Source organism: Amphiprion ocellaris, chromosome 17 (assembly GCF_022539595.1).
Source record: "Amphiprion ocellaris isolate individual 3 ecotype Okinawa chromosome 17, ASM2253959v1, whole genome shotgun sequence".
Taxonomy (NCBI): Eukaryota; Metazoa; Chordata; class Actinopteri; family Pomacentridae; genus Amphiprion; species Amphiprion ocellaris.
Genome location: NC_072782.1, coordinates 1,015,692 through 1,042,259, shown reverse-complemented (window position 1 = coordinate 1,042,259; position 26,568 = coordinate 1,015,692). Strand labels below are relative to the sequence as shown.

Sequence of the window (26,568 nt, the reverse complement as noted above, 5' to 3'; positions counted from 1 at the left end):
AACTATTTTACTTTCCATGGCCCAAATTCTCATTTCAATTCACTCTGACATGACTAAAGTTGACTGTTTATTAGTTGCTCACATTAAATCTGACCCTGTGAAAACCAGAGCTTAACCTCGATTCACTCTCCCTCATGAATAAGCTCAAATTATTTGGAGTTTGCTGCAGAAGAATCAAGGACAAACTTTCAAAAAGTCAAAACTGATTATCCACAACGAGGCTTCAAATAAAGCCCACAGATATAGAAAGTTATCAACAGTGTGACCCTCCCTGAAGGTCTTGACATTCTAATGTGGCATACAGAACTTATACTCATCTATCAGATATATCCTTATAATGTGTTTCTAGCTCAGCAAACAATGAGAAGGTAATTCAGAGATAAACAAGTTTAGCATTTCCTGAAATGCAAAACAAAAAAAAGGAAAACACTTTCTACAGTCTGTGATGTTAAAATGCCTGAATAATGCTGAGAGAAAAAAGAAAATAGAACACTTTGATATTTGCAGAATGAAAGAGAAGAGAATCTCTTTTGTTTGATAAGGCTCTCTCATTTTTTTCTTCTTTTGATGTAGTGGATCCATTTAGCGATGGATTTTCCTCTCTTTTGTCTGCGACGGCAAACGCATCCTGTCACTTCTCATTCTGTGCCATTTCATGTCCCAGTGAAGGAAGCTTTTTGCAGCGCCGCTCTTTTGCACATCGTCTGCTGTTTTTTTCTTTCCTGACAGACAATGAATGAATATGAGCTCAGCATAATTGTCCTTCTGCATCAGCAGACATGCTTTTAGCAGCACTTCTTTGTTGTAGTTTGTAATTGTGGCAACGTTTCTCAAAAAATCACTTTCATACATGACCAACTGTCTTCAGCAACGTATAGAAAACATCACCTAGATTATGTTTTTATCAATACTACAAGGAAGTGATCTACAAAACATTATCAGCTGCTGGATTTTGGTTGATTCTTATGTGAATGTTCTTAAGAAACATTTTGAACAGTTCTTTTTTTTTTTACACCAAAAATTGTTCAAAAATTTCCCGAAAATGTGGACATCAGAAGTTTCACTGTGAAAATATTTTTTTTTTTCCCACATTTTCAAACTTTAAAACTGGTCAATTTGACCCGCAGGATGACACGAGGGTTAATATACACAAGTCATTCGCAATATTTGAATAATAATGTTGTCTAAAACAGCTCCACAAGACTTCTGTAAGATCTCCAAACATCAACTGAACATCCTTTAAGTCCTGTAAGTTTCAGAATCAGATGTGTTTAACCAGTAATTTGGAGGCCAAGTCTACATCTTGGAATTTTTGTCTGTTCCAAAACCTGTTTCTTGGTAATTTCTGCAGGGCACATTCTAAAACCGCTGCCAGCAGAGAACACCATGGACCATACGTAGTGAGCGTAGTCTGCAGCGTTGTTTAAGGAGGTGCTACTCGTCAAACTGGTGCCATTTTTCGTACGCTGCCAAGTATGGCACATCGACCAAAGAGACCACCCAGTACCGCTGCGACTGAAATAGACGTAGTGTTTATGGGCGGATTTCTGTTGCATCAAATCTGACAGAAATGCAATTGGGATTTTTTTTTTCTTTTCTTTTGAGCAAGTTCAATAGGTTCATGTATCTGAGATCTCACTCAGGCCTGATGTTAACAAAACTTATTGTATTTCTGAATTCTCCTGAGTGTCTCTGAGCCACAGAGCCCAAGGCTGTTGGTTCTGGCATCACAGATCTACAGCTGTTACTGACTCAATTTGGGGAAAGTTTGTTCAAGTGGATATTTGGATGTAAGGAGTAAAAACCACTGCAGAAGAAGAAGAGGATGCAACAAGATCATTAAAAGAATGCAAGTCAAACTGTGAGACATCTATGATGGAGATACGGTATTTAAATATGTCTCGTGTATTGAGCTTCCTCGTTTCCCACCCAGTATATCTAACATTTACATCTGCTGCTATTTTACACTACTCGATGTCATTTGCTAATTCTGGTTTAATTCTGGTGAAAAACTTTTTCACCTCAGCTGAGAGACCAACACGCCAACACTTGCAAATAAAAGTCTACTATGTGAGTCTCTTGGCTGCAACTTGCAAATAAAAACAGAAAAAAAACATGACTGGCGTTGGATCAAGCCACAATATGACAACATCTGCATCGGTCTATTTTGTTAGTCAAAAAAAAAAAGACTTCATATTCGTACGAGAACGCATGGTGTGCCTGAGAGCTGCCTGGGTTTATAGTTGGATTCCTGTAGAGTTAGTGAATAAATAAAGCAACTTTGAGGGCATAAATTCCTGATATTCATGTGTGAAACCTCCAAAATAAAACTCCTGTTGACACAATCATTTCTTAAAGGTCACTGACAAGAATTATATCGAACTAAAACAACGGTTTACTTCACCTTCAGGAAGTTGTTCAGTCACTTCAAATGAGAAATACGTTAATGAATATTACATGAAAGGATTGATACTATTTTTGTGACTGTATATTGAATTTAAAACATAAAAATAACAGTTTCAGCTCATCTTAGCTCTACGAATATGAAAATAATTAGCCAGACTGTCCATGAGTAATGATTTACACCTTTAATGTTACTGATTATTTCATTTGCTTTACTTAAACACCAACTGAACAGTAAAATGTTGAACTCTCCCTTTAATCTTACAGCTTTTATAAACCTATTAGTGAAAATAACACAGGCAGCAATTATATTTCTTTCAAATATATCACATTATATAGATAATTATTATAGATTATTAGTATAGAGAGGCAGTTTTGGTAGAATTTAACGCAACAGCAATGCAGAAATTCTACATTTGTCACATGCTGTCAGTCTTAAATGTAGTTTTACTTTTATTTTACCTAATTACGCCACATAAATAAACACATTTAAAGAGCATCTTGTGACCTGCAGTAGGTTCAGTCTCCTTCATCACCGTCATGTCATCGGCTAGAAGTCCCAAAGCTATGAAAACTATTTTCAAAATGACTCTAAAATGAACCCCCAGTTCTACAAAACACAGCATTTGGATGGAAATAGTGTAAATACAGCGATCTCTGAAAGCTGCCTGCTAATGCTTTCAGCTCTTTGAGGTCAAACTTATTGTCATTTGGGCCACGATGCTGCTTTTTGTTTAACTTTATCTCTCTCCGTTTTGTTATCCCTGCATGCTCTTCAGTAGCGTCCTGCTTCACACGGCTCTGTCGCATTCACAAGGAAATTAGTTTTCGCTTTGCTGCTACACGACTCTGCTGGAGCAGCGCTTGGTTGTTGCATGATGAGAGAACTTCAGTCCATGAACCACATCTCAAGTAAAAAACATTTTCATTTCGCTATTTTCTCCACAGGCCAAATGGGTTGTGATGTTTAAAAGACAGGGCAGTTTGGATATTTTTTTCTGAGTCAACTGTCTCATTAGCTGAAGTGATTCGTGTAGAAAAATGCTTTGAGTCTGTCGGTTTCAGACTTATTTTTTATTCATCTTATATTTATTTTCCTCTGCTCACATTTTGCCTTCAAGCATGTTTGTTTCATTTCAAACTTTTTCCTTCATTGGCATGAGTGAGTTTGCCAATTCTGCTGATTCCATATGAAACATTAGTTGTGTTGAGAGTAAACAAGAAAATGATTCGAGGAACGCAAGTTAGAGGTTAACTGTAAAATGTAGAGTACAGGAATATTTTCCACATTTACACCTGAACTGTTTCTATACAGTTTATGCTTAAATAGTGTTGGTCCATGTGCAGAGGTGAGTTCAGGCTCAGAATATCAAATAAAAGAGCTGAGAGTGGAAACCAGGTTCAGGTAATATCACTCATCATTCTAGCAAGAGGTCCTTGATAAGCCAGAGAAAGAGTCTGCATGTCTCTGTTTCTCTGAACGATATCATCTCATCTGCTCTAAAGGATACTGGGACTCTATGTTTAACATAAGCTCTGACTCACTTAGATCTTTGTCCCTGTATCACAAGTGCCAAACTTAAGTCTGTCTTCAGGTCAAGGAGCCCATTTCAAGCTGATAAAAGAAGAAAAAAAAAAAACAACAGTCTGCCATGAGCAACTGCTTTAAACAGAATCCAAACAGAGAGAGAAATGTTGTGAAACATCCACAGAATATTTCCAAGAATGTTAGAAACAGAAGTAAAGAGATAGATGGAATGAATGCAATATGATATTAAAACCTAGAAAAACCACACAAAGGAGCAGGACGGGAATATCAGTTTGAACCTAAGTATTATAATACTATACTTTGCAATGTCTAGATATCAGCTCTTAAATTAAACTCTTAGCAGCTATTTTTGTTTTTATTTTTATATTTATCCAAACTAATGTACCTTTAGTTGGACCAGACATTAAAATGAACAAGAAATTGAAGAAAACAAGGGTGGTCTAATCATTTTTCCATGACTGTATATCACCAGTAATCAAAGCAGTTGCTAAATATGACTGAAATGTTGCAGAAGTGGTACAAAAGAAACGTCTCATACTTTTTTTCTCCATATTTTAGCGAACATTAACTGAAGCTGAACACCACCACAGTTTTCTGCCTAAAAGCTCCACAATCTACAACTCCAAAGTCGAGTTGAGCATCACTTCAGAATAACTGTTTTACTGGCACAAATTAAGTGCCAATAAACCAAATTACCCTTCAGACAAGTGCTTCAGTTGTATATTGGCTCAATCAATAGGCATTAAATGGTCAAACAGACTCGCCACTTATAGTTTTTAATTTACTGTGAAACCTGGCAAGGAGAAAGAACAGCATTAACTCTAAATATCACCGTCATGTCATCGGCTAGAAGTCCCAAAGCTATGAAAACTATTTTCAAAATGACTCTAAAATGAACCCCCAGTTCTACAAAACACAGCATTTGGATGGAAATAGTGTAAATACAGCGATCTCTGAAAGCTGCCTGCTAATGCTTTCAGCTCTTTGAGGTCAAACTTATTGTCATTTGGGCCACGATGCTGCTTTTTGTTTAACTTTATCTCTCTCCGTTTTGTTATCCCTGCATGCTCTTCAGTAGCGTCCTGCTTCACACGGCTCTGTCGCATTCACAAGGAAATTAGTTTTCGCTTTGCTGCTACACGACTCTGCTGGAGCAGCGCTTGGTTGTTGCATGATGAGAGAACTTCAGTCCATGAACCACATCTCAAGTAAAAAACATTTTCATTTCGCTATTTTCTCCACAGGCCAAATGGGTTGTGATGTTTAAAAGACAGGGCAGTTTGGATATTTTTTTCTGAGTCAACTGTCTCATTAGCTGAAGTGATTCGTGTAGAAAAATGCTTTGAGTCTGTCGGTTTCAGACTTATTTTTTATTCATCTTATATTTATTTTCCTCTGCTCACATTTTGCCTTCAAGCATGTTTGTTTCATTTCAAACTTTTTCCTTCATTGGCATGAGTGAGTTTGCCAATTCTGCTGATTCCATATGAAACATTAGTTGTGTTGAGAGTAAACAAGAAAATGATTCGAGGAACGCAAGTTAGAGGTTAACTGTAAAATGTAGAGTACAGGAATATTTTCCACATTTACACCTGAACTGTTTCTATACAGTTTATGCTTAAATAGTGTTGGTCCATGTGCAGAGGTGAGTTCAGGCTCAGAATATCAAATAAAAGAGCTGAGAGTGGAAACCAGGTTCAGGTAATATCACTCATCATTCTAGCAAGAGGTCCTTGATAAGCCAGAGAAAGAGTCTGCATGTCTCTGTTTCTCTGAACGATATCATCTCATCTGCTCTAAAGGATACTGGGACTCTATGTTTAACATAAGCTCTGACTCACTTAGATCTTTGTCCCTGTGTCACAAGTGCCAAACTTAAGTCTGTCTTCAGGTCAAGGAGCCCATTTCAAGCTGATAAAAGAAGAAAAAAAAAAAACAACAGTCTGCCATGAGCAACTGCTTTAAACAGAATCCAAACAGAGAGAGAAATGTTGTGAAACATCCACAGAATATTTCCAAGAATGTTAGAAACAGAAGTAAAGAGATAGATGGAATGAATGCAATATGATATTAAAACCTAGAAAAACCACACAAAGGAGCAGGACGGGAATATCAGTTTGAACCTAAGTATTATAATACTATACTTTGCAATGTCTAGATATCAGCTCTTAAATTAAACTCTTAGCAGCTATTTTTGTTTTTATTTTTATATTTATCCAAACTAATGTACCTTTAGTTGGACCAGACATTAAAATGAACAAGAAATTGAAGAAAACAAGGGTGGTCTAATCATTTTTCCATGACTGTATATCACCAGTAATCAAAGCAGTTGCTAAATATGACTGAAATGTTGCAGAAGTGGTACAAAAGAAACGTCTCATACTTTTTTTCTCCATATTTTAGCGAACATTAACTGAAGCTGAACACCACCACAGTTTTCTGCCTAAAAGCTCCACAATCTACAACTCCAAAGTCGAGTTGAGCATCACTTCAGAATAACTGTTTTACTGGCACAAATTAAGTGCCAATAAACCAAATTACCCTTCAGACAAGTGCTTCAGTTGTATATTGGCTCAATCAATAGGCATTAAATGGTCAAACAGACTCGCCACTTATAGTTTTTAATTTACTGTGAAACCTGGCAAGGAGAAAGAACAGCATTAACTCTGGATGAACCACAATCAATTCTATCACTGTGTGTAATTTTTCAGGCTGTGGATCGGTGAATCCTACATCATGGCAAACACTGAGAAGTAATTTTACCCTCAATTAGTAAAGGTAGAAGTGCTGTAAGTGGTTCCAGAAACTTAAAAAGTTCATAAAGTTGTGCATTTGTTTTCAGGTTTTCTTATAATTCCTGATGACCAGCAGTTGAACTCCTGATGATCATCATATTCAGACGAATTCAAGCTCAAATGGGAGCAAATTAGTTGTAACTCTTAATGTCTGTAGCCTTATAGAGTGATCTCAACACGTTCTTTTCATCTGTGGGAATGTGGACACTGTTTTACTGTTGTGTGGACGGTCTACAAATCCATTAGAGCTGACTTTGTGTCCGTCACTCAGAGTGACAGTTAGCACATTTCTTATTAACCTGATCAGTATTTTCCTAACGGTGCCTGAATATTCTCATAATATGTCCACGGTTCAATCCATTTGGCCACATCAAGGCAGAATAAATGTGTATATTTACAATATTTTTAATATCAGAACAGGAAGTAGAATCACTATGTAAGCCCTCATTCATCTGTGAACGCCCTCTTTGGTTGGTTTCTCTCCGCCCACATGGAAGCTAGAAGGTGGCTCCAGCTGCATTGTTTTTCATGTTTCAGCATCTGTGTTGTACGACTTTTAACTTCACACCGATAAAACTGCACTTAGAGGCAAAGAGGCACGGAGGGGATTGACAGCACGAGTACACCTCCTGCAATAAGCACTTATCAAACAGAGCTGCACGATGACACCGGCACAAAGACAAGCATGGCTGACTTAACCTTTTGTTCTGGGGGAGGATAAGGAAGCAGTGGATTTAGTGATGGTGTCTCGACTGCAACCCGCTCTGTCACAACTTTCAACTCCTACCACACGTCTTTTTCTCTCTAGATTTCATGTTCCGACCCTCATTATTCGCTCACGCCAGACTGTTATCCAAAAAAATAACAAACCGCATACTTAAGATTCACAACATGAGCTACTGAAGATAGAGCTCCCATATTCCCTTCCCAAACAAACCGCTCTGTAGAGTGGAGCAGGCGTGTAAATACTGTTAGTTGTCCTGCAGAGCGGAGTTCTTAGAAGTTCTAAAGCCTCTTGAGTTTGTCCTCCAACACTCCACACTCTCATGTAAGGGCAAAATAAAGTATTGGAGGGACTCAGCTAATGTAAACAAGCTCAATATGAAAACCGGTGTTTGATTGTTCCTCTTAAATCATTATAGTTTTACAGAAACAGGGAAATGTAGGTTTGGGAAATGTTCAAGCATTATTTGGATGTCCTTGTTTGACAGTGAAGTGAAAAATATGAGAGCAACAGTCCACTACTGTCTAGTCTATGAAGAGATAAACTGCAAGGTGGAACAAAGTGATTGGAGGTCCAAATGGAGGTGTAGGGATCTAAGATATGGTCTTACAAGGTCTAAAGACTTGATCTTACATTTGGTCCAGCCTGCCGAAGCTCCTATGGACTAATTCCATGGCAACTACCAAGAAGGATAACATCTTCTCTGAGGTTTATGAGTAAAACCAAAAACAAACCACAAAACCAAGAAGGAGACCAATCATGTCCCATCAGTTCAACCACCTGTTCTGCACACATAAACCCTTTAAATGTCCATTATCCAGCTCAGCTAATGAATGCCAAGTGTGTTAAATAAGTGTGATTACAGGCCTATTGCTGGTGTTAATACAGAACATACAGCATGGTTCCAATAAGAGCAGACTCAGTGTGGTTTTTCCTCTAGTAGAGTTTGACAGATGAATTGGCACATTCTGACAACTCTTTGCTTCAAGTAAACAACATATGATAACTGCCAACAACATGAAAAACAACAAGGAGAATACACGTGTATTTCCCATGGATTTCAGTGGCTAAGATAGAAAAAGACTCTCTGCTGGCACTTAAGAGCTGCATGGAATTACAGTCTACCATCATCTCTCTGCCACTTTATCATATGATAATATCTGCCACCTTCAACACTATCTTTCTCCAGAGCCTTTAAGCACATCTCTAGGTTATCTTACAATGCAAAGGCTGACGGTTATAACTGCATTTCAGCTCCCATTCAGTCGTCAGCACTTACACATATAAACACGTGTAGACTATTGGACAATGTTTAGACTTTATTTTGCTTGACTTTTACTGTGTAAGAATGTCTGAATGCGTTTGAATGCACTCTGTCTACCTTAATGTAAATTCCTGTAGTGAAGAAAGAAAAGAAATATGTTGTAGTTTTGCAACAACACAAGATCAGACTGTGACTCTGCAGTGGCAGAAGCTTAATAGTATTATTTACATTCCATTATTAACTTTTATTCATCAGAACTCTGTGGTTAGGTTCAGTATAACATGATGGTTTCACAACACGTGTGAAGCTTTGCCTGCATTTTATGGGTTGGAGCTGCTGTAAATAAGTAAATTAAATACCAAATTCATGTTGATTCTGGATGTATTTGTGGTATATCATTAAAAAAAACTTTGATAAAAACTAATTTTGAAGGAAAGCTATGCATTTTTTTAAGAGAATGAGCAATTTGAAGCCTCAAAAAACTTTAAAATGTTCCTCTTCACCCAATTATTATTGTCTACATGTGACGCTAAGTCTGTGCGGTTGTTTCACTACTATTTGTTGGCAATGCAACAACAATCTGCCATGAACAGCACCATGAACAAACCAGTATGTTACTCTCTGTACGGTTGCTGCTGCTCCTTCCAGTTCTTCTAACAAGCGAAGCAGCCTCTCTCCTCTCCACTGTTAGTTCAGCATCAGTTGATGGATTCTCTTCTACTTCCTCTCTCTGTGTTTTTAACTCTACTGTTCACTGAAGCTGTTTAAACCAACATGAAGTCAGTGCTAAGCGCTGCTGGATGACCACCGTCCACTTTACTGGGTGTCTGAGAGACTGAATATATATATAATATAGGTGAATGTCATAGAGTAAGATAGAAATACCACTGAACTCATTCATTGTTTAGGAGCAGGAGTGTCAAACTCATCTTAGTCCAGGTTCCACATTCAGTCCAGTTTGATCTCCACCAATCAGACCAGTAAAATCACAGCATAATAACCTTTAAATAACCACAACTTCAAATTTTTCCTTTGTTTTAGTGCAAAAATGCACATTTAAGGAATTATCTTTTTACAAAACATCATGAGCAACCTGAAATTTCTGAAGAAAAATAAATTCAGTTTTAGCAACATTCATTCTCAGTTTATTATTTCCACATTACAACTTCCAGATAACAGAGTGTCTACAAAGGAACACAACATTTAGTCACCTGGAACTGATGACATACTTTATGATCAAAACAACAAAAGTCAGACAAAAAAAACAACAAAAATAAAACAAAATATTACAAAAAACAAGACACAAAATGACAAAAAATGAGACAAACGACATGAAACAAAACAAAAAAGAGAAAAAAATTTGACAAAAAAGTTACAAAGCGACAAAAAAATGGACAAATGATACAAACAGGAAAAAAAATTAAAAAGCGAAAAATAAAATGACTGAAAAATAGCCTAACAACATAACCGGGACCAAAAAAACCCCACAAAATGACAAAAACAAGAAACAAAGCAACAAATAAAACAGGAAACGGCAAAAATAAGACAAAAAACACATGCCAGACTAAAAGGAAACACAAAAATGACAAAAACATGAGACAAACGACAAAAGTCAGACAAAAAAGACCAAAAACAAGACAAAATATTACAAAAATGGGAGACAAAATGACAAAAAAAAACTATGAACAATCTGGTATTTTATTTTATGATCAAAACAACAAAATTCAGACAAAAAAACAACAACAAAAAGGCAAAATATTGCAAAAATGACAAACAAAATGACAAAAAATGAGACAAACGACATGAAACAGAACAAAAAAGAAATAAAAACTTTGATAAAAAAGTTACAAAGCAACAAAAAGACAAATAATCACACAAATGACAAACGGGACAAAAAATTATTAAAAAAAGAAACAAAACAAAAAAACATACACAAAGTACACAAGCGAGAAAAAAAACCCACAAAACGATCAAAGCAAAACTCAAAATGAGAAAAACACGAAACGACAAAAAAACGAGAAACAAAATGACAAAAACATGAGACAAATGACAAAAGTCAGTCAAAAAAACACAAAAAAACAACAAAAACAAAACAAAATATTACAAAAATGAGACACAAAAGAATAACTAACAATCTAGTATTTTACTTTCTGATCCAAACAACTTGTCATGGTCTAGAAATGATTTCAAATTTATGGTTTTACTAATTTACAATCTGCAGTTAATGTCTTCTCTGGAGTTTTTACACTTTGAGGGCCGAACTGGATCTTCTGGAGGACTGCTTTTGGCCCCACAGGCCGCATGTTGGACATCCCTGGTCTAGAGGATTTGCTGCTTTTTCATCATTTGTATACCAGGATCAACTGCATATGAATATTTGTACTTTTAGAGTCTCTAGAAAATAAACCGAGCCATTATATTGTCATTTAATTGGGTGTAAAAATGACTTTATGCCTTTTAGGTCATTTTTTAATCCCCGTTATGCGGCATAAAAACATTCTAAAACTGCAGTGAAAGCGATAAAGACAACATCTAACATCCACAGGGGAGAAGATAAAGGTACAAAAGGATGAAAAGGACAGAAGTAGGAGGAGGATGAGGAGAGGAACAGAAGGTGAAAGAGACAGAGTGTGGAAGCAGACAAACAATGAGAGTCTGAGACAGAGCGAAGATAGAAGAACTGGGATTCTTCTGAGCTCATCAGTGAAGGTCAACAGCCTGCCGTCCCCTCAGAAAGCCAAACTCACCGCCGCTTCTCTCTGCACTTGTTTCTCTACATGAACTTGGCTGAGTCTCTTTCTGTGTTTTGATGTTGCACAAAGACACAAAAACAGAAAAACACAAAAACACAGGCGGCTGAAACCAAAGAGCTCCAACTTCTTTAAGAGAGAGAACTGAAAGTAAAGCGAGTCTGTTGAAGTCCCTAGAAGGGCGTTTGTTAAATGTCAGCACTACAGCCAAGCCTGCCAGTGTGTGTGTGTGTGTGTGTGTGTGTGTGTGTGTGTGTGTGTGTGTGTGTGTGTGTGTGTGTGTGTGTGTGAGACAAAGAGAGACAAAGAGAAACAGTAAATGCTATACCAATCAGCAAACCGAAGAGTAAGACCGGAGCTTTTACAATAACAATGCTTTTTTCCTTCTTTTTGACATGAAATGTGAAACCACGCATAAATAATTTGCCTAAAGACACACAGAGTATAAACTGAAACAAAAAAAAAAAAGATTTATTCAGATTTGAGAATAGATATGACAAAAAAGTTATTTGAATTTGTGGTGCTGCTCTGCTGCTTCTGCATTTCGGATGCTGCTTCCAGAATAATGAATTGCACCGTCTGCCCCCTGGGTCTCTGTAATTGGAAACTTTGGGGGGTTGTCAGTGTTCATCGACAGAAATTTGGTTATTGTGTTTTACCTACGACAAAAAGTTAGTTATAGAAAAATAATGATTCCAGATCATTACAGCTTGGGTCTTATTTTCATAGTTTTTGCCATCATTAAGTCTGTGGGTTATCTGGTAAAACGGCAGCTACACGGTGGGATGACCAGGTCAAACCATTAAACTGTCATGCTGCAGCTTGTCCTTGTGTTTCTACTGTTTTTCCCCTCTACCACCAGATTCTTGTTTATCCCCTGTTCATCTTCTCTGTTTGTTTGTGCAGCACCATCCCAGCTCTTCACTCCTCAGCAGTAACGTCAGGACCAGCAGCTCTCATCCTGCCAGCCTCGACCTGATCTCCCTCGACTGCTTTCAGACATTTCAGCCACACCGCTGAAGCCACCACACATCCAGCTTCCTCTGCTCACCGCCGTCCTCCAGCCACCTTGTCAGTCGGGTTCAATTCCTGCTACCGAGCCGCTCACCTGCCTCCAGCAGTGGTTTACTTTCATTAATCAGTAATAAAAGTCACAAACTGCTAGAACTGAGGCTTGTGCACACAAAAAAATATGACTTTATTTACTGCATAAATGTTCCCATTAATCACAGTGTTGATCATGATGTTAATTCTGATGTTTGTCCTCAGCAGTAGTTCTGTCACATCTTTATTTTTAAGACCGAAGACATGTTTCCACATCCTCAGATCTCAGTAATGAGGTGGAAAATTAAACAGAAGTTGTGATAAACCAGAATTACTTTGTCTGAAATGAAAACAAATGCTGAGGATTTTTTTTTTTTCTGGAGCCATAAAAGCACTGATTTCTCAACTGTTTGATTAAAAGACTTGCATTTGCCTGCTCTCACTGCCTGCTTATCCAGAAGTTTGCTTTGAGGCGATGCTTAAACCCAGTCGGATCTTCTGAGGTTGCCCAAGTCCTGATTGCATTTCCTCACCTCTTCTACAGAGCAACCCCAAAGATGCTGAGATTTCAGGCTTTCAAAGTCAACTTCTGGCCTTCTGGCTGTGAATCACAACAAAACGTACTGTCTAGTGAATGTCTAAAACCAACAGATTCCTACCAGCAACACTCCTGCCTCACAAACCGATCAGTAACGGGAGATAGATTTACAAACAGGCAACAACTGGAGGCTAAATCATTTCACTTCCTGTTATAGTGTAAAATAGTGCTGCAATTACATCTTCATTAGCCATTCATTTTGATGTTTGTAGCCTGCTTTCTAAAAATGTTGGGCTCATTTACAGGCCAATATTCCACAAGAGGAAGTAGAGACTGGGATTAGTACCAGACATTTATCTGTTAGGTTATTGTTTGACTTCTTCTATGTACAGAAACATTCGTACATGTACGATGCTGTGAAAAGGCATTAGACCATTCCCTAACAATTGAATTTTGGTATGAATCTCATACTGAACTACATCAGATCTTTAGAAAAAAACTAACATAAAACAGAAGCAACTTGAGTAAACACAAACTAGATGTTTTAAAAGGTAATTAATAGTTATCTATGAACCTGAGTGAAAAAAAAAAGTATTTCTCTTGAGTTTGTCCACCAAAAAACCTACCAAACTGCATTTATAACTGGTTGCAGCTGGACTAAACACACCCAGACCTGACTACTGTTAGCCTCTTCAATTAAATCATCATTTCAAAAGACCATTTTCAGCCATAAGAAGTTGGCTAAAAGGCCTCAGTGGTAGCACACTGCACCAAAATCAAAAGAAATTCCGCAAAAGACAAGGAAGAAGATGTCCTAAATATATCAGGAAAATTTACAAAGCAAATTCTAAGGTTCAGGGACTCTATCTAGGGGTCCAAGTTTCCAACATTTCTCCAAGAGCATGGGGAGTCCAGGAAGTCACAAAACATCCATGGAACATCCAAGGAGCTCCAGGCCTCGACAATCGTCAATGTTCCGACTTCATTATGTGAAAGAAATTGGTCAAAAATAGCTTTCAGAGGAAAGTGGAGCAGCAAAAACTAATGCAAAGCAGAAGACAATTGAGGCTTATCTGAATTTTGATGACCTTCAAACCTTGCTGATGAGTCAAAGGTTTGGAAAACAGGAATTCAGTTGCATCAAAGCAAACTGAGAGTTCAACAAAAAGAACATTTTAACCATGGCAGTTGAGCATATAGAGGCAGTGTGTTGTTGGGAGGCTTTGCTGCTTCAGAGCGACTTAAAGAAAACAGGAATTCTCCTCTCCGACAGAAGATCCTGGAGGAGAACTTCAGGTCGTCAGTCTGTGATCTGAACCTGGATGTGCAGCAAGTCAATGATACAAGCATAAGATTAGTGTCTCTAAAGGAACAGGATGCAGGTTTAGTATAAGTCACCTCAACGTCCAGACCTGAAGCCATTGAGAGGCTTTAAAAGAGCAGTCCATAAACTCTCCATGTGGTGGCACTAAAACAGCGATACGAGCACGGTTTAGTGTGGGAAACACAGGAAAAAGAATTAAAAAAACATCATAAAACTGGACATAAATCATCTGCAGCAAATGTAGAAAAATGTGTGATTTCAGCAACATATTTTATTATTAGTCTTTATTTATTTTCACTTTAGGGTATTTGTTTTTCCAAATTACCAGTAATTATGTAAATTAGGCCAATTTCTCAGGATTAAATGAAGCTAAAGTTCATTGTTTTCTTTTTCCTTTTCCTCACAGACATGATTCCTGGAACAGGAAGACACCGACAGACAGAGTTAACAGTAAATGAGGTTATTCTGATTCAGTCCAGATAATGGTTCCAGTAAGAGAAAGAGAAAAATGCAAATGAACTATTGATTTTGCACCTACATTCATCTAATGTAATTGAAAAAAAAAAAAACTGTAATAAATCCAGTAGCAGAAACAGCTGTGATGTAAACGGTATTATCTGACCAAAACTCAATCCAAACTTATCTATTCTGTGTTATTATTTTTTCTTAAACAGATTTAATTGTAGGAGAAACTCTAAAATCTTATTTTATCTGTATTTTTTTCCGTTTATTTTTAGTTGCTTTGGCTTCTCACTGCATAGAGTACGAAAATTATGTATTACACACAAAATACACTAAACTCCTCTCCCGTGAAGATACGACTGTGGTTCTTCCAATTCAAAAATGTAACCAAATCCGTTCCGTGCATCACGATATGAATCAGTTCTTCATAAAAGTCATAAATACCCACGACTTTCATGCATGTATGAATCTTTTTACTAGAAGATAACAGAATATTGTAATGGACTGATATTGTTGTTGATGTTGACGTTTCAATGTTTATTGTTCACTAATGTGGAGGTTAAAGGACACCAGACAGACTGAAAGAAAGAGACAAAATGACAAAAAAGAGACACAATATGACACGAACAAGACACAAAATTTGACAACACAAATAAGACACTAAGCAACAAAAATGAGACAAGCAACACAAATAGGAAACGAAAACAAGACAAAAACAACAGGAAAGAGACATGAAATGACAAAAATGTGACACAAAACAACAAAAACGAGACACAAAATGACAAAAATGAAACGCAAAACGACAAAAACCACATGCAAAATGACAAAAATGAGATGCAAATTGACAAAAACGTGTGCTGCCCACCATTCCTCCTTCATGCTCATATGAACATGTGCTGTATGGTAACCGGTCCCCTGCGCTCTCAGACTTCTGTGTGGTGTGGTTTGCAGAAGGAAAGCAGCTCCTCTACACTTTTTTTTGCCTCTATGTGTGTCTGAATGCGTCTGTGTGTGGCGTGGTCGCAGGCTGGAAAGAGCTTCGGTTCACATGGGAACAAATGACAGGATCTGGTTTAGTGAGCCTATCTGTAAAAAGATGAAAGGAACCCAACTAGTAAAAGAGCACGTAGGAATTAGAGTCGAGACCTCGCCAGACCTCCCACAGTGATTTCACTCCAGCGTCAGATGGTCAGTGGATGGTCACCGGGTTTAACTCTGCAGCCCTTCAACAGTAATGAGCCTGAAATGCCACAACCGCTGCAAAATATGCCATATAAAAGAAGTCATTACAATCCAGATTTGGAACTTGGCACCAAGAAAAAAACCCTGTGGACATGTGGAACCAACAAAAACAACCAAATTACCCTCAATTACTACTGTTCCTGCCCAAATCATGACAGGACACACTCACCAAACAGGACGCTAAATCGATTTTTGTTGTCAAGATGATGTCCTGACAATCAAAACTAAATGCTGCTCCAAAAATGAAGCTCATTATAACCAGTTCACAATGACACAGCATCCTTTTGTGGGTGCAGACACACTAATATTTATCTCTCTGTAGCACTCGCTTCCACTCTCTCTGCCTCCTGCAATCACAACACAAAACACCATTTGATCCTGCTCTTGTAATGGAACATCACCAAGACAGAACAGAATGAGATGCTGCAAAGTCCCATGTAGCTTCAGTTTTTGTTTTTTGTTTCTTGTAGACACAGAGAGAAGAAAGTCATTATTCTGTCAAATTATTCCACAGAGCGATGAACCCATCATTGCTGTCCAATTAAAACAACGCATCAGCCTTGTTTTAAAATGAAGCGGTCTCTAAAGAATGTATTTTCTAGATTTTATACCCAGTATGTAAAGGGGAAATTTGTCAACAATATACGTTTTTTATTTATTATTTCAGTATGTTCACCATATCAATAAATGGTGGTATATCCATAGTAGATAAACTATGTCATCACTGATAAAATCCAATCAATAAATAGATATAAAACTGAAGAAGAGATTCACAGAATAAAACCGTCTTTTGAGCATTACTTGAAATAACAAAAATGTAGATGGATCTTTTAGAAAGAGCCTGTGGTGTAAGATTATCTGAATATGAAGGAAGCATCTTTTACGCCTCACAGTTCCATCAATCAGATCCACATTCTGGTACAGATGGTCCTGGAGCTGATCGATTGGAGCAGTCGGGGGTTAAGTTTGGTGATAAGGGCACCTTCACGCTAAATGTTCAGAAGTCTAATTCTCCTTTGAGCAGATTTAGTCCTGCTGGTTTTCAGATTGTAACGTTATGATCCAGAGGTTCTTTTTCAGTGATCTGGACCAGATATGATCAAAATGACACAGAACTTCCAAACATGACTCAGTGAAAATGAACACTGGCTAAGATTGCTACCAGCTCTCCACCATCTCCATGTGAATGCAGCTTTTCTGGAGGGCTTTTGACCTTCCTGCTGCTGCTGCTGGGAGGAGAGGCAAAATAATGACAGTTTATTCCACAGCTCTTGAAAACAGTCGCTGTTCTGACAAGGACAAGAGCAGACGAGTGACGAGGAAGAAAGGGCTGAAGCAGCGATGAAATGAAGTATAAGGAAGGGATTAAAGGTAAAATATATCGACGCTCTGCTTCTGGTAAGTTTTTTAGGTAGGAAGAAGAGATTGGAGGAAACAGAGGAGTGAACTATCAGAGCTCAAACTGACAGCTGCTTATCTCAGTCCAGTTCTGCTGCTTTCACTACATCTTAACTATCGCTTCTGCAACAGCATTGTTTATAGCAGGGGTGTCCAACATGCGGCCCACGGGCCAAAAGCAGTCCTCCAGAGGGTCCAATCCGGCCCTCAAAGTGTAAAAATTCCAGAGAAGACATTAACTGCAGACTGTAAATTAGTGAAACTATAAATGTAAAATCATTTCTAGACCATGACAAGTTGCTTTGATCATAAAGTAAAATACTAGATTGTTCATTGTTCCTTTGTCGTTTTGTCTCATTTTTCTAATATTTTGTCTTGTTTTTGTTGTTTTTTGACTGACTTTTGTCGTTCGTCTCAAGTTTTTGTTGTTTGTTTCCTTTTTGTGTCTCTTATGCTTTTTGTCTCATTTTTGTCATTTTGTTCCTTTTCTTGTCTTTTGTTTGTCTCATTTGTCTCATTTTTGTCATTTTGTGTCTCATTTTGCAATATTTTGTCTTATTTTTGTTGGTTTTTTGTATTTTTTTCTGACTTTTGTCATTTTGATCAGAAAGTAAAATACTGTATTATTTATTTCCAGATGATATTGAATTTATTTTTCTTTAGAAATTTCAGGTTGTTCATGATGTTTTGTGTAAAAATAATTCCTTAAATGTGAACATTTTCAGAATGTACTTTTTTGCACTAAAACAAAGGAACCATCAAGAGTTGTGGTTATTTATAGGTTATTATGCTGTGGTTTTACTGGTCCGGTCCACTGGAGATCAAACTGGACTGAATGTGGAACCTGGACTAAGATGAGTTTGGCACTCCTGGTTTATAGGATGCCATCCAGTCTTGAATAAGATTCAAAGCATCCAGAACTCCGCTGCTTTTCTGTCTCCAGCTCTCTGTCCTGCAACCCATCAAACTCCAACTCATTCTCATCAAGTCCTCCACAATCAGCCACCAGACCTGGCTGACAGAGTTTTCCTTCTCTTTCTCCCAACATATCTTCAGGACTGCACCAACCAAACATCTGGAAATTCGCCTTTGAAGAATCGCTTTTAATGTTTGATTCAATGTCAGTTTCTGCTTCATGTACTTTAAGTGTACCTGATACTTTTAGCTTGTATTTTGGATTTTCTAGTCTTTGAGTACACGATGCATTAGTGATGGACTTTACTGCTGAGTATGACGGTTAGTTTCTAAAACATTAAATGCATTATGTACTAAACTGTCTATAATGGAAGCAGGTAACCACTCCATAAATGCAGTTAAAAGACAAACACAATGGCAGGAATTGTGTAGCGCTTTGAGTTGTATTCATGCACAAGTCAAAACATTCTTTGGATATTTCTGCTGAAAGCTGCTGAGTTTAGATGCAGTATTCAGTGTTTTCTGTAATTACAGCCCAGTTCATGGTCAACAGCAACAGCAGAGCAAATGAATGCTGGATGAATGGCAGGAAATGGTATTAACAGTGTAGCTGAACATTGTCATGAGTGTGTTTTTCACAGATAACTGCTTTAATTTAGTGTGTGTGGACCTTTAGGAGGCGTAGCATGAGCAGCACATTAGCAGAACATCTACAGCTCTAGAGCTCCATCTAGGTCTACAGTGGAGGTGATCTGGAAAAGTACTGATACACAATCAGTGTAGTGACGTGTAAAATGCAGGAACATTGACATGCTAACATTTATAGGCATGCAGAGTGAAATCCAAACTGTCACGCCTCCCAGTGTAGACCGCTAAATTTAGTAAATATGTGTGTCCTATAGTGACTGGAAGCGTCTCTGGAAGTCCTTCTGTGTAGAAACAGCCCAAAAGACATGTTCATGCTGTGTCTGTAACAACTTTAGTGAGTAACAAACACTAATTTATCATTTTATTAACCCTCCTGCTGTCTTCATTTATGGGCACCAAAAAATATTGTTTCCTTGTCTGTAAAAAATCCAAAAATTCAGCAAAAAATCCCCCAAATTTATGAAAATTTGCAAAACCTTCAGGAAGAAAATTACAATTCCTTAAAAGTTTTTTTTTTAAATCCCCCAAAGTTAGCAAGAAAATTCTTGTAAATATTTTCTAAAAATGAGTAAAAAAATCTTCCAGAAATCCTAAAAATATCTAAAGTGATTCCATATATATCAGTAAAACTTCTGATATTTTCTTTAAGAACATTCACATAAAAATCAACCAAATTCCAGTGAAATTTGCAGGATTTTGGTTGATTTTTTTGTGAATGTTCTTAAGAAACATTTTTAACATTTCTTTTTTTTCCACCGAAAAATGTTCAAAGATTTCCCAAAAATGTTGAAAATGTGGACATCAGAAGTTTTACTGTAAAAATGTTTTTTTTCCCAGATTTTCAAACTTTAAAATGGGTCAATTTGACCTGCAGGACGACACGACAGTTAACATGTAAAGCTGGAAACAGTCAATTTGATGCAACTTTCTGCAGGGTTTTGTGTTAACGGATAATTTAGTTGACTTACATGGATTATGTTCATTTTGTTGTTTCTTACTTTGGAATACTTTTTAACGGACAACTATGTAAGGAAAGGATGGTTTTACCTTGCTGACATGTTTCAACCACATCAGCAGTCTTCCTCAGAGCTTCATCTGATGTGTGATGACGTTTTTATCAGGTGACCGGTCCGACAGATCTGTCAGAATCAGAAAACAGAGACATAATCACCATCCCATATATCCGAGGGATAACAGAACCCATACAACACGTAATGAAAAAACACAACATCAACACAGCAGTAAAACCACATACAAAACTCTGGCAGCTATTAGTCCATCCAAAAGATAAAACAGAACCAGACAATAAATGCAGCATCACTGATGAAATTCTATGCAAATCATGTGAGAAAACAGGTAGGTCATACAACACGAGGAAAAAAAGAACATCAGGTGAAAAAGGAAACAGCTGGACAACCCACAAGAACACTAACAGACAAAGCCAAACAAGAAAACTTAAAATCAGCCATCAGGAACGACTGATAATATAATAATCACATCATGGACTGGTTCAGAGGGAGGATTTTATCATCAGAGACCAACAAATACAAACGATGGATGAAGGAGGTCATAGAGATCAGGAAGCAGGCGAGCAGTTCAACATGACACGTCATCACACGTCAGATGATGCTCTGAAGAAGACTACAGACGTAGTCCAAACATGTCAGCAAGGTAAAACCATACTTTCCTTACTTAGCAGTCGGTTAAAACATCACACTGTTCAGTATGTACTGCTCATGTGTCCAAAACTACCAAGTGAGCCACACTTTTGCACAGAGACAACTTTTTACATTCTGAAAAATGCTTTCACCATCTGTTTCTGTACAGACTAATAACAACGACTGCTTTCTCATCTCAGCTGAGTAGTTCCTGAATGGCACACGGCACTGAGCATGCTCAGAAACACATACATGTTGGAAGCTATCACCATTTTTCTTCTTTTCAAATTAGAGTTTGATAACAAAGTGATCAGGACCTTGTTGTAGGAAAATTCCAACCACATGATCATCTATCGTTCCCTGTGTCCAGCCTGAAGACAATCCCCATTAGTCTGTGCATTATTAGGAGGATCATCTGTCCAAATGACAAACTTTACCTGTAAAACTCCCACTTAGAGCTGCATCACTGAAGATTAAAACAGCTAAATGTTGACCAGTATGCATCTACTCATAAAGCACGTATGTAGTGTTATTTAGAAAAAGACAAACATGATGTGGAGTAAAATTTAGGCTCATATTCAGACATACAGCAGGTCAGTGAGATCTTGACATTGGATTCTGTTGCTCCAGGATAAAAAATGTACTTAATAATTTTATGGGAGAAAAATAAGGAACATGAGCAGATGGAAGATAAAAGGGCTCATTCTGTTGGTTTGTACTTTAATTTGGGAAAAAAAACAACAATCCCAGAAGTAAATAACAGATCAGAAAAGGAGATCGCATGTGGATCCATTCAGTGTGAACAGTGAGAACAGAATAAATCTGGTTTACGTGGTTTAGTTTATTTTGTAAGAATATCATGTTAGCAGACACCACAGCTATCTCAGTGCAGCTTAGTATCCGTTAGCATCACAGAACTCCTATCACCAAACTTAAAAAAGCAAAGAAACTTACATGAAAAGATCTGTGCAATCTCACAAAACCATTCTGAAAATCTTTGTTAAGGTTTTGAACCTTAACTAGTTGAACCATTCTGGTAAAATCTAAAAAAACAGGTCACAGCAGATATCCAACTACATGTTCCTCACCAGCTGTGTTCCTGTTTTAGTTTTACAAGCTTTTCATTCAGCTGGATTACAAGTTAATTGCAGGGTCACGTTTTTTTTAGCCTATGTGAAAACTGAAAAAAGGCAGTCATGTTATACAGTTAATTTGAGCCACTTGACACTTCCAGGCTCCTCCGACGATAGGGAAATCATTTCACAGCATGAATAATTTAGCCGTAATAGACTTAGCGTGATTAATAATTTCTTCACATATCCACAGTCAAAGTCTGTTAGATCACTTTCCAAGCGGTTTAGTGGCTCTGAATCAGCCTTTTCTCCAGGTTTGTGTGTTCGCGTTGCTTCCAGAAGTTTGAAAACTTTAGAAATGTCACCACTAAAGTGATTCTAAGACGAGTAGTATGTTCATTCTCTCTGCTCTCCCTGCCACAGTCTTTTCCTTATTTTTTCTGTCCCTCCAGCTCTGTGTTCTCTTTTCCACTAAAAAAAAAAAAAAACAAGAAAAAAAAACACTGTTTGGTTTCATTTAGATCTGGATATAATCCTCTAAACCCAGAGGAAACAAACTCATCTTAGTCCAGGTTCCACATTCAGCCCAGTCTGATCTCCAGTGGACCAGACCAGTAAAACCACAGCATAGTAAACTATAAATAACCACAACTCCTGATGGTTCCTTAGTTTTAGTGCAAAAATGTACATTCTGAAAATATTCCCATTTAAGGAATTATCTTTTCACAAAATATTATGAACGAACAGAAATTTGTTGAGAAAAATTCAACTTCAACAACATTATGGCTCACTTTATAATTTCCACATTACAATTTACAGATCACAGATAATCTACAAATGGACAAAGCATTTAGTCACAGATGTCTGGAACTGAACCATAGAGGATTTTACTTTTAAAAAGACAAAAGTCAGACCAAAAAAAAGACAAAAAAAACAACAAAAACAGGACAAAATATTACAAAAATGAGACACAAAATGACAAAAAAGAGACAAATGACACAAAATAAAAAAAAAGAAACAAAACATTTTGACAAAAAAGTTGGAGCTATTTAAAAAATGGACAAGTGACACAAACGAGACAAAAAAAATGCCAAAAACGATACACAAAACAATGAATAAAGCAAAACTCAAAATGACAAAAATAAGACAAAAAACAAAAGCGAGACGAAAAGGAAACACAAAACAAAAACATGAGACTAAAGTCAGACAAGAAATGACAAAAAAACAACAAAAACAAGACAAATGTTCCAAAAACGAGACACAAAACGACAAAAACACAATGAACAGTCTAGTATTTTACTTTATGATCCAAACAACTTGTCTTGGTCTAGAAATGATTTTAAGTTTATAGTTTTACTAATTTATAATCTGCAGTTAAGGTCTTCTCTGGAATTTTTACACTTTGAGGGCCGGATGGGACCCTCTGGAGGACCACTCTTGGCCCACGGACCGCATGTTGGACACCCCTGGTCTAACCAGATATTCTTATTTGCCTTAACTTAACCAAACCTGCACCACATCAGAGGTCAACAGGAGGATGCACTTATGACTCATTTTGTGGTAGAAACATTTAGAAGGAATTAACAAACAACCTTTGTTATTTTTAACCCTCGTGTCGTCCTGCGGGTCAAACTGGCTCGTTTTAAAGTTTGAAAATGTGGAAAAAAATATATTTTCACAGTAAAACTTCTGATGTCCACATTTTCAACATTTTGGGGAAATCTTTGAACATTTCTTGGTGGAAAAAAAGAAATGTTAAAAATGTTTCTTAAGAACATTCACATAAAAATCAACCAAAATCCAGCGAAATTCACTGGATTTTGGTTGATTTTTATATGAATGTTCTTAAAGAAAATATTAGAAGTTTTACTGATATATATGTGATCACTTTAGACATTTTTACTTTTTTTTACTTGAAAAAACAAACACAGCAGTAGTGAAAGGAAAAGGCCTCTTAACACAGGCAAAATGGAACTCTCAAAGGCCATGAAATGAAAAGTTGATGTGGAAAACAGATCCTTTAATAAAGACTGGACTGAAAAGTACGCATTTATCATGCCAACCTTCCGAAATGCGTCACCTGTATGCCTCATTTGCAACGAACCTGTTGCTGTTGCAAAAGAATATAATCTGCGCTGTCACCACAACACTAAACATACAAATTTCAAGGATTCATATCCTGAGCAGTCAGAGGCCCGTCAGAGAAAAATGGCCACATTGAAATCTGCCTGCACCCGTGCAAATGGCATTATTACTGGAACTTTAACTGATCAAGAGAGAGTAAGGTGTGCATCTCTGCAGGCTGCCTGGGTGCTTTGCAAACATAACCGGCCTTTCACGGAAAGTGAGCTTTTAAAGGAGAGCACGGTCACCGTTCTGGAGGAACGGTGCCCCCGACAAATCCATGGACAGAGTTATTGCATCTGTCAAACAAATGCCTCTCTCTGCTTCAACTGCTGCACGTCGTGTCCACGTCTTGGCAGAGCATGTCCAGCCAGCTGTCATTGACGGGATCAAGGAAGCCAAATACATTTCACTGGCTATTGATGAGTCCACTGACAACACGGATATTTCACAGTTGTGCGTTTTTGTCAGATACTTTGATGGCAAAGATTTCCGAGAGGAGCTGCTGGCATTGCTTCCGCTGGAGGACAACACCACTGCTGACATCATCTTTGGAAAACTGGAGGATTGTTTTAAAAGCCATGGATTGTCCCTGGATAAAATCAACCTGACAGTGACAGATGGTGCACCTGCCATGATTGGCAAAAACAAGGGTCCGGTGAGCAGAATAAAGACTGTCGCTCCTAAAACTAACGCCCTTCACTGTATTATCCATCAAAGCGTGCTGTGTGCAAAGCTAAGCGGGGAGCTCAAAGAGGTGATGGAGAAAACAATGAAAATTATTAACCACATCAGAGGAAATTCAAGCACGCAGCAAATTTGTGCTGGAATCCCAGGCTTCTCATGATGACCTGTTACTCCACAATGACGTGTGCTGGCTCAGTAAGGGCAAAGAACTGCAGCGCTTCGTTGAACTCCGTGCCCAAGTAGTGGATTTTTTTAAACAAAGTAAATCAAAAGCGGCAGCTGACCATCTCCGCATCATGCAAGACAGAGAATACATGTGCAACGTTGCGTTTTTAATTGAATACACTTAATGTCCAGCTGCAAGGAAAAGAAAAATCAGTGGTGGATTTGGTGGAAAAACTTGATACCTTTGGGAACAAACTTGATCTGTTCCATGCAGATTTGTTGTCAGAGAGGCTGCTGCACTTCAACACACTGAAGACGGTGGGAGAAAGCAACAAAATAGACAAGATGAAGACATTCATCACACAATTAAAAGACAACTTCTCTGCTAGATTCCATGACTTTTTCATTTCCAGGGATGTCATTGGATTTGTGCGTGACCCATTCACCATCAGCCCAAGCGGAGAATTCTCCACAAACGTGGTGAAAATGATGCCGTTGGACGAGGCGTCCATTCAGAGCGAGCTGACTGAAATCCAGGCTGCTCTCCATGGTGCTGAAAGCCTGAGCGCATTCTGGGTGTCTTGTCCCGAGGACTATGGCACATTGAAGACGCTGGCTATGTATGTGCTCACCATGTTGGGTTCAACCTACACCTGCGAGGCTGCGTTCTCCAAGATGAACTCGATAAAAACACACGAGAGGAACCGACTGTCAAACCAGTCTTTGGAGGACTGTTTGATCATAAGTCTGACAGCGGCCAAGCCTGATGTGAAAAAGTTGGTGTCAGAGGGGAAATGTAACTTCAGCCATTAAGCAGTGTGAGGAGCCCATTTCAGCCTTGTGATCTGAAATCACTATAGCCCACTTAACGTTTATTTATTATTTGTGACCTGTTTTGTTCTGGTACCAGGTTAGTATTTATTTACCATGCTATTTTAAGTTATGCCAGTTGGTTTTTCCTCCTTTTTTTGTCCTGAGAAGTCTACTAGTTTGAAGCTTGTTGTTGAGACTTTGAAATAAAAACCAAATGTTAAGTAAGGGCATGAGGAAAAGTTATGTTAAAAAAAAAGAACTGTGTGAAACAATAAATGTTAAACAGTGCAGCGAGTCTGTCCTCATTTGGGAATGTAGCCTAAATAGAGTCATAAATGGTGGGGATTACTGATAGTTAAGAGTCTCAGTTATTGTTGTTTTCAGTTGCTTTAATAGTGTGGACCACATGATATTTTCTCTTTGATCCTCACAATTTTGGAATCCAGTCGTGGGCCGAATTGGACGGTTCGGCGGGCCGGATTCGGCCCGCGGGCCGCCAGTTGATGATCACTGCCATAAATGAAGACAACAGGAGGGTTCATTTTTTTAGCTGTTTAGCTTCATTTGTAGTTACTTTTGGATTATGCATTTACTCATCGATAAATATTATTTAGTTTCTTTCCTTTTGTTCATCCAGTATTGGTTTAATTAAGCTTAACACAATGGTTTTGCTTTGCTTCCTTCTATAATTAACACCAGCAGGTTGTGTGTATCTGAAGACAGTTGTTCTAGTTGTAGGATTAAACTCAACAACGTTACGTTCACCCTCCTACTTGCCTGTTGCCTCGTCTCTCCTGTCCTCGCTCGGTTTCCACTATTTTTCCACAACCAAACTTTATTAATAATTACCAGAAAGCCTCTCCCAGTATCATTATTTCCTGTACTCTCACCACAGAATGAGACGGGGCGGCTGTGAGAAACAAACAACTGCTATAAAATGTGTTTCATAGTCCAAATCTACAAAAGCTGCTGGCTGAAGCTCAAACCAACGA

The 26,568-nt window shown here is 37.9% G+C and overlaps 1 long non-coding RNA gene across 1 annotated transcript in view; it reads right to left on the bottom strand.

Moving 5' to 3' along the window:
• The window catches only part of LOC129350884 (uncharacterized), a 253,537-nt gene extending 233,367 nt beyond the window's left edge, over nt 1-20,170 (bottom strand). Inside the window, exon 1 of the long non-coding RNA XR_008604459.1 lies at nt 20,104-20,170. This is a non-coding gene — a long non-coding RNA (uncharacterized LOC129350884). The remainder of the gene's footprint in view (nt 1-20,103) is intronic.
• Between the last annotated feature and the right edge of the window lie 6,398 nt (nt 20,171-26,568).